Source organism: Quercus robur, chromosome 2 (genome assembly GCF_932294415.1).
Source record: "Quercus robur chromosome 2, dhQueRobu3.1, whole genome shotgun sequence".
Classification (NCBI taxonomy): domain Eukaryota; kingdom Viridiplantae; phylum Streptophyta; class Magnoliopsida; order Fagales; family Fagaceae; genus Quercus; species Quercus robur.
In genome coordinates, this window is record NC_065535.1 from 5,416,761 (window position 1) to 5,431,380 (window position 14,620).

At 36.5% G+C, this 14,620-nt stretch overlaps 1 long non-coding RNA gene across 1 annotated transcript; it reads left to right on the forward strand.

The window, feature by feature from the left end:
* The first annotated feature begins 11,337 nt into the window (after positions 1-11,337).
* Positions 11,338-13,827, forward strand: LOC126710976 (uncharacterized). The gene is made up of 4 exons (XR_007649972.1): positions 11,338-11,847; positions 12,032-12,084; positions 12,805-13,424; positions 13,528-13,827. It is a non-coding gene; the product is annotated as an uncharacterized LOC126710976 (long non-coding RNA).
* The last annotated feature ends 793 nt before the right edge of the window (positions 13,828-14,620 follow it).

Below are 14,620 nucleotides of genomic sequence, written 5' to 3' on the forward strand. Positions count from 1 at the left end.
ATGGATTTATCAAAATTCACCTCCAACAAAAACATATTAAATAAGGTTGTAACCTTAAGTTACAATCAATTTTATAACTAAATTTTTTCCTTATTTAAATACAATTCACATAAGCACATAAGCTACAATCAATTTTGTAGCTAAATTTTATCCTTATTTACATACAAATCACATTGCTTTATTACAAGAATTAGCCAACACAAACATTAAGAATTGAACAAAATATTTTAAACATTAGGAACCAATATTAAATTCACCCAAATTAAAAGAGTGTAATTTGCATTTTAGTAAAAGGGAAATGAAAATTAAAAGATCTAAAGTCACATATTGTTTTAATCAATACTTAGTGATAGGCCAAGAATGTATTAAGCCCTTGTGATAAATTAACCAATTAATTTAGTCAAGTTAATTAATTAATTCAATTAACATACAAATTTCAAGGTAGCACAAACAAATCACCAATTAACTAAAGTGCAACGGAAATTAAATTGACACGGTGATTTGTTTACGAATGGGGGAAACCTACATGGCAAAAACCCCCATCGGGTGATTTTAAGGTCATCACTCCTGAGAATCCACTATTATCAAAACAAGCGGTTACAAGTAAAGGAATCCCAGCACCTTATACCAACCTACAGTTGAACCCTTACCCCAATACCCAATTGGACTTATTCTGTGATGACAATTTCTCCTTTTCAATGCACGGCTCTCAATACGTGACTAACCAATAGATGCGCAGATCCCAGTACGCGACTTAATCACCAACTTGAGAAAGATGTTAGCTGCAAAGTTCTTAAGTTCATCACACGAAGAAGATCATGAAACTAATTGGTCACAAAACCCTAAGGTGTACAAACACAGCAGCTTCTTCAAAAGAAAGATGAACTAGGGCAAATTCTGTCTCCGGTTACAATTTGCATGAACACAACTTTGCTTCACACTTTCACAACCTTTTATGGCCCTCAAAATAATCATTATATATGTTTAGGGTTGTGAGAAAAAAAATCCTAAACACATACTCACGAATTAAAGTGAAATCAACTCTGAAAAACTGAATTTCATAACATATAGGGTATCTATCGAGCTAGCTGTCAAGCTTCGGGCTTCAAAAGCTTTTTTAACTTTGATAGATGCTAGCTGTCGAGCTTTAAAATCCAGTACTTTCTCACTTGTTTCTTGGACTGACTTGCATGGTTTTAACACTTGAACTTGAAACCTTGTTCCTTGTTCCTTGAAGTATTAAACACATCCTAGATTTACCCAATTACAAGTAAAGTGCGTTTTATCAAAGGATTAGCCAATTCTAAATTTACATATATTCCTAACATCAAATCACATATGTCCTAACACTTAGTTATCAAATAAGGGGCTTAATGATAAGGCCAATCAAGTTGCATATTCTTTTTTTTCTTTTTCTTTTTTCTTTTTTTTCTTTTTTTTGCATTTTATGAAGCATCATTATTATTTTAAAATACAAACAGCCGAAATAAATCATGACTAACAAGCATCATTATTCATGACAAGTATTGGGGAATAGTTTTTCCTTTTGACTAATGATTTTATAATGTGAGAGTAAATAAATTTCGCTTCTCACTTATGGCTGAAGATTCTATTATGAGGAATTCTAAAGGTGAAGGAGGCACAACACTAGTGTTGAAATCAGGGTGACAAATTTGTTGACATCATAACTGTGATGACATTGGTGCTTCTGAAATGACATTTGAGGCCAATAGAACTCCAATTGACCCGCTTGGCTTCCAAATTTCATTCCCATAATTTCTTGGACCCGACCATGAATGTTGTCCTATAATAAGCATCTTAATCTAAAAACAGTTTGCACAACGGGTACAGTTAAGGCTATCAACTTTTTTTCTTGGTAACTAAAAGCTATCGACTTTTGACTTATACGTGAACCGCTCCAACAATTTTCCATTCACGTGAGAATTCGAATTCTCTACCAACATATTTGGATTCGTAGATTCAAGCATTCTTTTGTGGTGGATATGATTTTCGTAGGAGGTTAAGAAATAGGCCGAATTCTTATTTCCATATTAAAGGTTTCGTCTTTCTTCTATATCTAGTTGTTTTTATACCATATAAATGTTTGAACTACTTTGCGGATGCTACAATTTTGATACCATGAGATATTTTAATTTCGATAATTTGATTCTTGTGTTTGATTGTGACACATTTTCTTTTCATTTGAATGAATTTGCATGGAAAGAAACAACATTATCAACACTTAATACATTATGAAAATTTCTTTACAGTCAAATATATTCGGGCAAACTTCTAGTTCGACCCATCACATGCACAACGACAATGAGACTTCCACATTAAGAAAACTTGGAATAGATCTCGTGTAGAGAAATAGAGACGAGGTCCATTATATATCCCCAAGGGCCAAAGCTTCAATACCCCAAACTCAAACCACATAAGAAAAAGTAAGGTTCTTAAAAACCTTCCCCAAGTCTCCATATAACATGGAGCCATGCATGGACCGTGCAATATTTAACCCAACAGTTGATTATAAGAAGGTGATATTTAACACATAGGTAAAGAATTGAAATAAAAACCTTTTTTTTAGAGAGTTCTAATTTATAGCGTTCGTTCCTGATGATCAGACCAAGAGATCAATTTGTTTTTTGGTATAAGCGGAGATTGAACCCTAAATTTCTTATTCAACCATCAGATATTTTATCAGTTGTTCTAACTAGAACTTACAAAAACTTTTACATATCAAGAACTAGTATTAAATCCACCCAAACTTAAAAGGGTGTATTTTGCATTTTTGTTAAAAGGAAAAATAAAATGAAAAGATCTAAACTTACATATGTTATTTTAATCAATTTTTAGGTGTCAAATATGGGACTCAATGATAAGGCCAATCAATTTGCATGTTCCATTTTATTTTTCTTCTTTTTATATTTTTTGGATTTTTATGTACTATCAATATCAATATTGTAAGGTTGAATTTATTCAACCATCTAATTGGCTTTATTCTGTGCCAAATTTGCTTGTAATTCAGCATTTAGTAACCCTGTATTTAGGTGGGTTTGTTGTAAGGGTAGTGAGTGAGATAGAGTGAAGATTGCTCAAGAGTGTGCAAGAAAACAGAGACTCGCGGCTGGGACTCGCGGGTGACTCGCGGCTGCAAGCCGCCAGAAGCAGCACACGTGCCAAGCATGCTGGAAGATGAACAGTCATGCTAGCTGGAGCACTACAGGACAAAACAGGACAACTGGCCATACGGTTAACTCGCGACTGGATCTCGCGACTTAGTCAAGCCGCGAGGTCAAGCCGCGAGCCACCCCTGTTTTGTAAAACCTGACGTTTCACATTCCTCTCCCACTCCAGTATAAATACCCCTTTTACCCACGATTGAAAGAGAGCTTCCAGAGAGAATTTTGAGAGAGAAATCCTAAAGAAAAACAAGATTGTTTCACCCACAATCTATACCTTAGAGTCTCTTCAAATTCCTCTACTCTCTTCCTCTCCATTGTCAAATCCTTGAGAGGCATTATACCAAACCTGGTTCTCACCATCATCATCACTGTGAGACAGTTGTTTGGATTTCTGGGAAGCAGTTAGGAAGAAACCAATCTTCATTGGTTGATGCTACGGTCTAGTAGCGGAATCCGGGAAGCTAGAAAAGAAAAAGGTTCGGCGCAACCTCGTTGGAGCAAGAAGCTTGGAGGGCTTAGGTGCACTGGGTAGATTAGGCTTGGAGGGTCTATTGCTGTCCTTGTATCCCAACTGTATTTTCTAGTGGATTGTTTACCGCTTGGAGGGCGGCGGAGAGGTTTTTCGCCGAGGACTTCGGTTTCCTCTTCGATAACACATCGCGTGTTGTCTTTGTGTTTGCATCTTCCTTCCTCTCTATCTTTGCCTTTTTATTATCTGCTGTGGTTTTATTTTGTTATGGCTTAGATAGTTTTTAACCAATTTCGTATTATAGCATGTGTTAAGTTTCCGCACACTAGTTGTTTGACATATTGCTTGTATTGGTTAAGTTGTAATTTGGGGGTCTAAACGTTCAAAGGTGTTTTGTACACGCTTTTTGAACTTTCATTTGGTATCAGAGCGGGTACACTGCTATTGGTTTCATTACCATTGTGTGATCCTTGACTCCCTTTTGAGATGGATAGGTCTCAATCCCTAAATGCACCTCCATATTTTGATGGTAGTAATTATGCTTTTTGGAAGGTTCGCATGAGAGCTTTTCTGTGTTCTATTGATGAATCCGTTTGGGATGCTGTTGAGATTGGTTGGACCAAACCTGAGGCAGCCAAATCCACATGGGATAAGGCAGCACTTGCTGCATCTAATGCTAACAGTAAAGCACTCAATGCTATTTTTTGTGGTGTGTCTCCAGATGAATTTCACAGGATTTCTCATATTACCGTTGCCAAAGAAGCATGGGAGATTTTGGAAACCACCTATGAAGGCACGAAGAAAGTGAAAGACACCAAGTTGCAAATGCTGACCACTCGGTTTGAGGAGCTCAAAATGAGTGAGGATGAGTCTTTTGACTCTTTCTATAGGAAGCTAAATGAGGTGGTGGTCAATAAGTTCATCTTGGGGGAGAAAACGGAGGACTCAAAGATTGTAAGGAAGATCCTTCAATCATTGCCGGAAAGTTTTCGTGCTAAAGTGACAGCAATTGAAGAGAGCAAGGACCTTGATGACATCAAAGTACAGGAGCTGGTTGGTTCTCTGCAGACTTATGAGATGTCGCTGCCCAATCAACGGAAGAGTAAATCTCTTGCTCTAAAGACCATTAATGAGAAGGTGGAAGATCAAGACTCATCGGGAGAAGATGTGGTTGACAAAGATGTTGCATACCTTGTCAAAAATTTCAGAAAGCTCTTGAAATTCAAAAATAATGGCAAATTTGATGATAAAAGAAAATTCCAAAGTTCTGGAAGGGAGAAGAGGGAATTCAAAAAGAAAGATGGAAAAGAATCCCAACCCACACAAGGTGTCACTTGTTTCGAATGTAACGGGCATAGACACTTTAAGAAGGAATGTCCGAATTATCTGAAATCGAAAGGTAAAGTGTATGCCACGACCTTGAGTGACTCGGATTTGTCTGACTCAGAATCTGAAGAGAGCTGTGATGGAGAGGGGAACTATTCGGCTTTTATGACCATTGCTCATGTTGAGTTTTCAGATGAGTTGAATCTGCTTGTACGAGACCTTGGAGAACATAGTGATGATGAATCACTAGGAATTGTTGAAGAATCAGATGTTGAAGAAGATGAAAGCACAGCAAATCTTCAAGAGAATTATAACTCACTCTTGGAGAAGTCGAGTGAGTACACAAGGGTGGCCAAGGCTGCTGTGAGAAAAATGAAGAAGGCTGAGGAGGACTACAAAAGTCTCCTAATTCGATATAGGGAGGCCAAATGTGAGACAGAAACACTGAATGGTGAGTTGTCCGAAACTTACACAAAAGTGAGATTTCTTGAGAATGAGGTTGTGCAAGCGAATGCTAAAATAGAGAGGGTCACCACCAAGAAGCTAGATGATGTTATATCATCTCAAAAGAGCTTTTCAGACAAATCCGGATTGGGATATACCGGAGGAAGTAGTTCATCTGGAAATGTCACTAAAGAAGTGAAGTTTGTAAAGGCCAAAGATCCAGTTATAGCTGACCTTACTGGTGAGAAGCTCGAGGTGGAGGAGAAGAAGAATGTGGTGAACCAACGGATGCTGAATCCCTGTAATCAGTCTGTGGGCAGGTCTGAATCTCGTGCCAAGTCACGTCCATGACCACAAAGAGGTCCTAGAGGAACTTATGTGTGCCATTATTGCGGACTTCAAGGGCATACTCGACCAAATTGCCAAAAGCTGAGAGCAAAGAACAGTGCAACTCCTCAAAGGTCAGGAGGACCCAGAAATGATAGGAGAATTTGGGCAGGTGATCAATCTAGAGATCAAAATGGAGATCCCGGAATGATGAACGTGATGAAGATGATTGGTGCATTCACCAACTGCTTGGAAAGCTTCTCACGAAGGTTTGAAAGCCCTAACTCCCGTACCCAATCCTATAAGGAAATCACCCCAAACGCAAGTGACGTGTGGGTGAAAAAGGGTACTCATGCATAAGCATTACAACATGTCCATGCATTAATATTTCCTATGCTTTGTGACAATGTTTGTTTGGTTTGCTTGCTGTTTTTGATGTTGGTTGTTTGCTTGTCTACTTGTGAATATTTTTAATTTTGTTTTATCAATCTTTTTGTTTCTTGTGTCAAAAATCCAAAAATCACATAAAAAATTAGAAAATCAAAAAGCTTGATTGACTTTGTTGAGTTTTGTCTCAAAACTTGTTTTGTCTTGTACCTTTGTGCTAATGGCTTTGTGTATTTTCGAGCATTGCTTGTTTTCATGCACTTATATCACTGTGGGAAAAATCTTGAAATCTATGTGATTGTTGTAAATAGATCTTCAAACTTGTCATGAATGATTAGTGAATGGTTATGTTGATCTTGAGACATGCATAGACTTATGTCTATATATCTTCCCACTCTTTATTTTTGTTTTGCTAAAAAGAGCTCACCAAATGTAAATCTCCAAATGAAAAGAGATATTGAGCTGCAAAAGCCTGTCGCACATTCTAGTATTCGACTAGGAAAAAGGGTAAGCGACCTTATATTAAAGTGAATGTTTATTCAAAAAGCCAAAAGCTTGTTCATTAAAGTGAAATGTCAAATATCACTCTCACAATGAGAGGTGATTGCCTCAAAAGATCAAAAAGATCAAATGTTATGATTAAAAGTGGAGTAAAATGTAAAGCTCCAAGTCATGTTATCAAGTTTTGTGGGAGGTCATATATACATATTTCTATAATTGAGATAGGTCACATGATCTAGTGCTAATTGTGTATGCCTTGGTTGAATCGATCATTGAAGCTTCACATTAGACGAAGGACTATCTCATTGTTGATATCCACGCACAACACACAAGTTTATGTTCAATAAATGTCATATTCATTTGTGTAATTGTACTTGATGAAATGTGTTTTCACATGCTCAATCTTTGTTAATTCAAGCACAAAAAGATTTTTGAGTGTTTTAGGTGTTTTTGGAAAGTATTTTGTTTGAAAAATCTGAAAATTTCAAAAATCCTGTTTTGCCCTGTTTTGGCGGCTCAGTCGCGGGTATGTCAAGTAGCGAGCCTCAGTTGCATCTTCGCTGGTCATTTTTGGCGACTTGTTCGCGAGTGGAAGGTCTAGTCGCGAGGTTCACTCAGAGATTTTCGCGGCTCAGCTCACAACTCACTCGCGGGTAGACCTTCTAGTTGCGAAAAACACTTAGAAAAATTTTTCAAATTTTTGTTCTTGAGTGCTTTGGCGGCTTGAGCTGGCGACTGTGTGGCGACTTAATCAAGTCGCGAAAAACGCATGTTTTGCATAAATAAGAGCAGTTTTTAAATCTTTTTCAGTTTTCCCTCGAATATTTGTGACTGTTCATCTTCTCTCTAAACTATCTCCCTCCCAAACACTCCGTGCCCCCATTTCCAATCTCCATTGTTGCATTCTTGTAGCTCAAAATCTTCAAGTCACAGGTATGGGTTTTTAGTTTTGCACTCTTTTCTACTTGATTTTGTGCTTTTCCCTTTGATTTTTCGCATATGTTTGTGATTTAGAAATGGGTTTGTGTTTCGGATTTTGCTCCTTGTTCATGCTTAGCTTGCGAATGCTGCTGCTAGAATTTGATTTGATCTTAGTTGTTTCCTTATTGCTCTTCATCCTGTGCTTAGCTAAGTGATTCTTTTATTTTATCTGAACTTTGAGCTGTTGAGTTGTTTCAAATTGTTCCTTTTGAGGCTGTGAGTTTTACTGTGCTAAATATGCATGCTCTATTGTGTAAATCTTTTGGGAGCATATGTGAGCTTCACAATGCTGTTTATGAGCCATATCATTTTTCATTATCTGTCTCATTGACATATATCTGCCTTTAGGATAGTTTCTATATCTGTTGCTTTTATATGTGTTTCCTATCTTAGGCTTGTTTATCCATGTGTTTGATCTAAGTAGCTTGTGTTTAAATGTTTCAACTTCATTTGTATGGATGAAATCTCTTTGTTAATTACATGGTACTGACTAGTTCTACACATATATTGCTCTATACTGTTGTGGCCTCTTCTGATTGTTCACAGATGGCTCCCTCACCTCCTAAGAAGAAAACTCCTGCAAAGAAGGCTGACAAAAGATTGAAAATGGATTCTAAACTATTTAGGTCAGTTCATCATTTTGAGAGATACAGGGATAACTTCATGAAAGCAGAAATTATTCAAGAACGATTTGTAGATTTGGAGGATTTGAGACAAACCTTTATCCCCAGCTGTTTTGAAGGAAGAGGATGGGAAAAGCTTCTGAGTGATTTCCCTGTAGTGTGTGAACCCCTGATTAGGGAATTTTACTCAAATGCTGTGATAAAGGAGAATGAGTTAAGTTGCTGGGTTAGAGGTAAAGAATTCATTTTGGATGCACATGTCATAGATGATGCATTAGGGCTTGAAGGATTAGAAGATGAGGAATTTATCAACTACAAGGATAGGAGTGTCTCTATTGAAACAGTTCAACAAAGGATAGGTGGGCAGAGAGAAGGAAAATGTTTGAATACCACTGCCTTTCCAGTGGACATGAGGTGTCTAACAATCATCATGATGTTTAACCTCTATCCCATTAAGAAGTTGACTACAATCAATTGTGCTAGAGCAATCTTTCTGATGGATCTCAAAGAAAAGAATTTCATAGACATAAGTTCCCACATATATGACACCATTGTGGATGAGACAAGAACAACCTCTAGGCCAAAATTGATCTTTCCCAGTTTGCTGATGAGGATCTTTAGAAGGAAGGGGGTTCCAATCCCTCAAGACATCAGTCCCATGTCCACACCTTCTGCAATTAACAAGCTTACCTGCAAAAGGATAAGTGTTAGGCTTCCAGGAGAAGAAGATGAAGGTGATGAAGGAGAAGGTGTCCCAATGGAGACTGAAGCAGAGGCAGCAGGGCATGCATCAACCTCAACACCCAGGAGGAGTGGCAAAAGACCCAGAGCATCAACTTCTTTAGATACACCTCCAGATGCTTTCCAAATCATTCTGGAAAGACTTGATGGGATCAGAGAAGTCCAGACTGAGCACTCTGAGAGGATGAGAGCCATGCAGGATCAGATTGATGTTTTGTCTGCAAAACTTGATAGCTTCACCACTCAGCCTGAACACTGACCCTTTGGCCATTCCTGTCAAAAAGGGGGAGAAGTTTCTGTCTGTTGATAATGTCATTGATGATTGAGAAGCAGAAAAGCAGCTCTTAAGGGGGAGTATTGTGTTGAGGGGGAGTGTCATTACCTAAGGGGGAGTGTCTTTACATTCTTCTTCAGTTTCAATTTTCTCTTTAAGTTGATATATTGTGCTTTTGTAAGCTTTTAGGGTTAATGTTTTATGCATAGTTTGTAGGCTTTATGGTATGTACCTTGCTTAATGCAGCCTTTATGCTATGTTGAAATCAGTACTTTAATCTAAATGTTCTGCATTTTGGTTTATGTACTATCACTCTTGTGCCCTTGTAGGATTGTTCCTAGATGCATATGCCTTGTGTGTTATGCATTGGTTGAGTGTTGAGCATACAAGTGTCTTGCCTTGTGCTTGTTAACTTGTATGTCCTTGTGTTCATTCCAAGTGTGAATGAGCACTGTGATCACTACCTTGTAGTGTTCACTTGGTTGATCAAGCCATGGTTTGTTTCTTAACTCCATCTTTGCTTGATCACATATTGCCTGTTTCATATGCATTTATAATTTTCTACTTACAATGATCATGGTGTATTGTTGTGTTTCAGGAGTATTATGTCCATATGATTCAAGTGCTTCACAGCTTCTAGAATTAGGTGTGAGTGAGTTTTGTTCAACTGTTCCCAACTCACATGTTAAGTCTAGAGTCTGTTTTAGGGTTTTGTCACGGAATAGCCAAAGGGGGAGATTGTAAGGTTGAATTTATTCAACCATCTAATTGGCTTTATTCCGTGCCAAATTTGCTTGTAATTCAGCATTTAGTAACCCTGTATTTAGGTGGGTTTGTTGTAAGGGTAGTGAGTGAGATAGAGTGAAGATTGCTCAAGAGTGTGCAAGAAAACAGAGACTCGCGGATGGGACTCGCGGGTGACTCGCGGCTGCAAGCCGCCAGAAGCAGCACACGTGCCAAGCATGCTGGAAGATGAACAGTCATGCTAGCTGGAGCACTACAGGACAAAACAGGACAACTGGCCATACGGTTAACTCGCGACTGGATCTCGCGACTTAGTCAAGCCGCGAGGTCAAGCCGCGAGCCACCCCTGTTTTGTAAAACCTGACGTTTCACATTCCTCTCCCACTCCAGTATAAATACCCCTTTTACCCACGATTGAAAGAGAGCTTCCAGAGAGAATTTTAAGAGAGAAACCCTAAAGAAAAACAAGATTGTTTCACCCACAATCTATACCTTAGAGTCTCTTCAAATTCCTCTACTCTCTTCTTCTCCATTGTCAAATCCTTGAGAGGCATTATACCAAACCTGGTTCTCACCATCATCATCACTGTGAGACAGTTGTTTGGATTTCTGGGAAGCAGTTAGGAAGGAACCAATCTTCATTGGTTGATGCTACGGTCTAGTAGCGAAATCCGGGAAGCTAGAAAAGAAAAAGGTTCGGCGCAACCTCGTTGGAGCAAGATGCTTGGAGGGCTTAGGTGCACTGGGTAGATTAGGCTTGGAGGGTCTATTGCTGTCCTTGTATCCCAACTGTATTTTCTAGTGGATTGTTTACCGCTTGGAGGGCGGCGGAGAGGTTTTTCGCCGAGGACTTCGGTTTCCTCTTCGATAACACATCGCGTGTTGTCTTTGTGTTTGCATCTTCCTTCCTCTCTATCTTTGCCTTTTTATTATCTGCTGTGGTTTTATTTTGTTATGGCTTAGATAGTTTTTAACCAATTTCGTATTATAGCACGTGTTAAGTTTCCGCACACTAGTTGTTTGACATATTGCTTGTATTGGTTAAGTTGTAATTTGGGGGTCTAAACGTTCAAAGGTGTTTTGTACACGTTTTTGAACTTTCAAATATCTATATATATATATATATATATAATCGCAGAAGCTGAGAGAAAGTGGGTTCCTACAATCAAGGAGGTGGTGACAAATAGAAAAAGTGTCTATCTAAAATTCAGACGCGTATAAGTTAAAAAGCGATACATTACATTGTTTGGCACGCTATGTACCATTTAAAAGCTTCTCATTATAAAATTATAAATATAAAAAAATTAACCAGTTAAAATTAGATGTGCACCAAGATAGAAATAGAGAGGAGCGATGCGGACACGGAGAGTAACAAAGAAAGAGAGAGGTGATGAAATCAAAAACCTTCAAAAAATGTTTTTGCAAACCCAAAACATCGTTTACCGCAAAACATAACCCAGTTCTCTTCTAAACCTAGACATACACCAAGATAGAAACAGAGAGAGGCGATGAGTACACGGAGAAAGAAGCAAAGAAAGAGAGGCGATGAAATCAAAAAGTTTCAAGAAACGATTTTGCAGACCCAAAACCTTGGTAGAACGGTAAACAGAGAAGGCACGGAGTGGGGACTAGGGAGAGAGGCGATGAATATATGGAGAAAGAAACAGAAAAAGAGAGAGGCGATGAAGACACGGAGAACGAAAGAGAAAAAGAGAGAGGCGATCCTGGGACACGGAGAAAGAAGAGAATGCCTCTCTGTTTCTCTCACTAAGATCAGAGTAAAAGTCCCCTCTGCCCACAAACAACGCCTCCGATGGGTTCTATTCTTTCACTGATTTTTTTTAGGTAAATTAGATCTGTTATATGCTTTCAATTTTTTCAATTGGGTTCTAGAATTGGATTCAAAAATTAGGGCTAAGGAAAGCAGGTTTTAATATGTGACTATTCTTTTTTTCATTTTTTGGGTAATAGATTTTTTTTTTCAATTCGTCTATTTTGGAATTAAATCATTCAATTTCTTTCTCTCCAGAGATGAAGTGGAATCTTTCCACAATCCAGAGTCTCTAATTTCATCAAATCAAGGTACTGATTTCTTTTCCCAAAAATCGTAAAACAAACGCACATTGCAAATACCACAGTCAATATTAATTTTCACAGAAACCTTATTAAAGACCACTATCAGGTTCCAATAAATTATACTTCTACAATGATTGCGATGTGTATATATATTGTTATTGAAATTATTTTTATTTAGGCTTAGGTTTGGGTATGATCTGTTAAGGTTTCTGATATTCTCATAATCTGTTTTCTTTTTCTTTTCTTTTTTTTGTGTGTTGAAAATGTTGTTAGGTTGATCATCGTATAAACATTTACATTTAATGCCTGCTGATTTTTTTTTATAGGTTCTAAGTTTGCATATAATTGTTATTATTATTTTAATACTTGATGCGTAGAATTGGAATATGAGTGAATTAGAAACTGAAATCATAGATTGATGGGGTTGGATCCGTAGTGGGTTTTGATCATTCAAATTTACTTTGTGCATTGGATTGTTATATTGCTATCTGTGTTGTGATGTTCATACATGTATGTTTGTTGCTTTGATGGACTCAAAATCGCAAAGTGTGTGTGTCATTAAATCCACTTTTAGTTGGTAGATCTTAGATCACGTTCAATTTGAATGGTTCCCTTTGGTCAAAAGTCCATACCTTACATAAGATTCATTGGAACACCACTGGTTTTTTTTTTTTTTTTTTTTTTTTTTTTTTTTTTTTTTAATTTAAACTGTATTTTTATTTGCAGGTATAGAGAGTTGAATGTAAGAAAATTCCCAACAAATCACTTTATAATTTATGCCCACCACTGTAATATGCACCAAGTTCAGATTTTTATGTCAATCTTCTTGCACTGCGAAAGCTTGACATGATGCTCAAATGCAAGTTAAGTTTTATTTTCTTAAAGAGAAATTCATTTTTTTAGATAAACGCTATTTTCCCTTAGATGTGGAAAATATTGCCTATAGTGGTTTATTTAGAAGCTTTCTTTGAGCAATTTTTCAAAATTTATGAAGGATCATAATAACGTTTAATTGTGGTCCTCCACTAAATATGCATGTAGTTCTAGGGTGCAATTTCTTCACTTTATATGTTGTTTAAATAGATAATATTTTTGAAAGTTATCCCATGTCTTTTTTTTTCCCAGTTAAATAACAATTTCATTTCAATAGAAACAAGAAATTAGATATTGATTTTGCATAAATATTGATGTTTATATTTGGTTATAATAAAAAGCAATTTTTTCTTCTAGAATAGATGGTTGTTAAAGGAGGCTTACAGGCAAATAACTCATTGTAAATATGCACCAAGTTCAGATTTTTATGTCAATCTTCTTGCACTGTCAAAAGCTTGACATGATGCTCAAAAGTAAGTTAAGTTTTATTTTCTTAAAGAGAAATTCATTTTTTTAGATAAACGCTATTTTCCCTTAGGTGTGGAAGCTCATAAAAATGAAAATATTCTTTTACAGGAAATATTAAATGTTTTTAAAGATATTGCATTAGGAGCATTATGGAGAATTCCCTTTGTTTGGACTCATTTCATGTGTTCCTCCAAGTGGCCCCTTTGAGAAGGGTATGACACACATGATGTGATTCAAAGATACTAATGTTTTAACATTTTTTTGGGAATATTGGATACTATATGTCTAAATATACTACATTATTTAAGTTTGAATGTTTGCAGTGGAAATGGGAGAACTAAGTTTATGTTGAATGCAAAGTATTTTAAATCGTAAAATGATCCCGCGCATTGCGCGGGTTAAACGCTAGTTGTTTTAAAAATCAAACTGAACCAAATCACTACTAGTTTTGACATATTTTTACCTTTTTTTAATTACAAAAAATAATTTGACTTATTAAAATCAAATAAATAAATAAAAGCTTACATACATTAGTGCACAAGTCAAGTAACAAAGCCAGTATTGAATTAAAACATTTTAGTCCCACATTAACAACATTTTACTTATAATTAGTCTTTCTTCCCCTTTGTCTTTCATTTTTGAGGTGCAAAAACTCATAAATTGAAAATTCATATGATACTTGACAATAAGTGTTTAATTTATAAATCTTTCTCTTAAATTTAAAACAAAGAAGTATTTATAAAAATCTTTGGTCTAACAACCTAATATGTTCAGTAACATATATTAATTGAAATATTTAGTATTATTTATGTCACAGACCACCAATTGAACCACATAACCACAAATCCGGTAACCAGCTCTTTTCTTGATTACTTGTTTAGCCTAGATTTTTAAACATGGAGCATCATCCATTAATTACAACTAAGGTTTATATTAAGCCGTGATAGATAATTTGATAAGATTATTATTCTTTCCATAGAATGATCATGTAGATATGATATTACATTTGAGGTTTATATATAATAAACCGCAATAGGAAATTTGATAAGTTTGTTATTCTGTCCGCATAATGATCACGTATATTTGATACGACAATAATGAGCTTTTTATAGGTATAATATAATTTAAACCTATGATGTCAATTTATGGTTTTTTTTTTTTTTTTTCTATCATCAAATTAAGACACCAGTTGGTTTTTGGT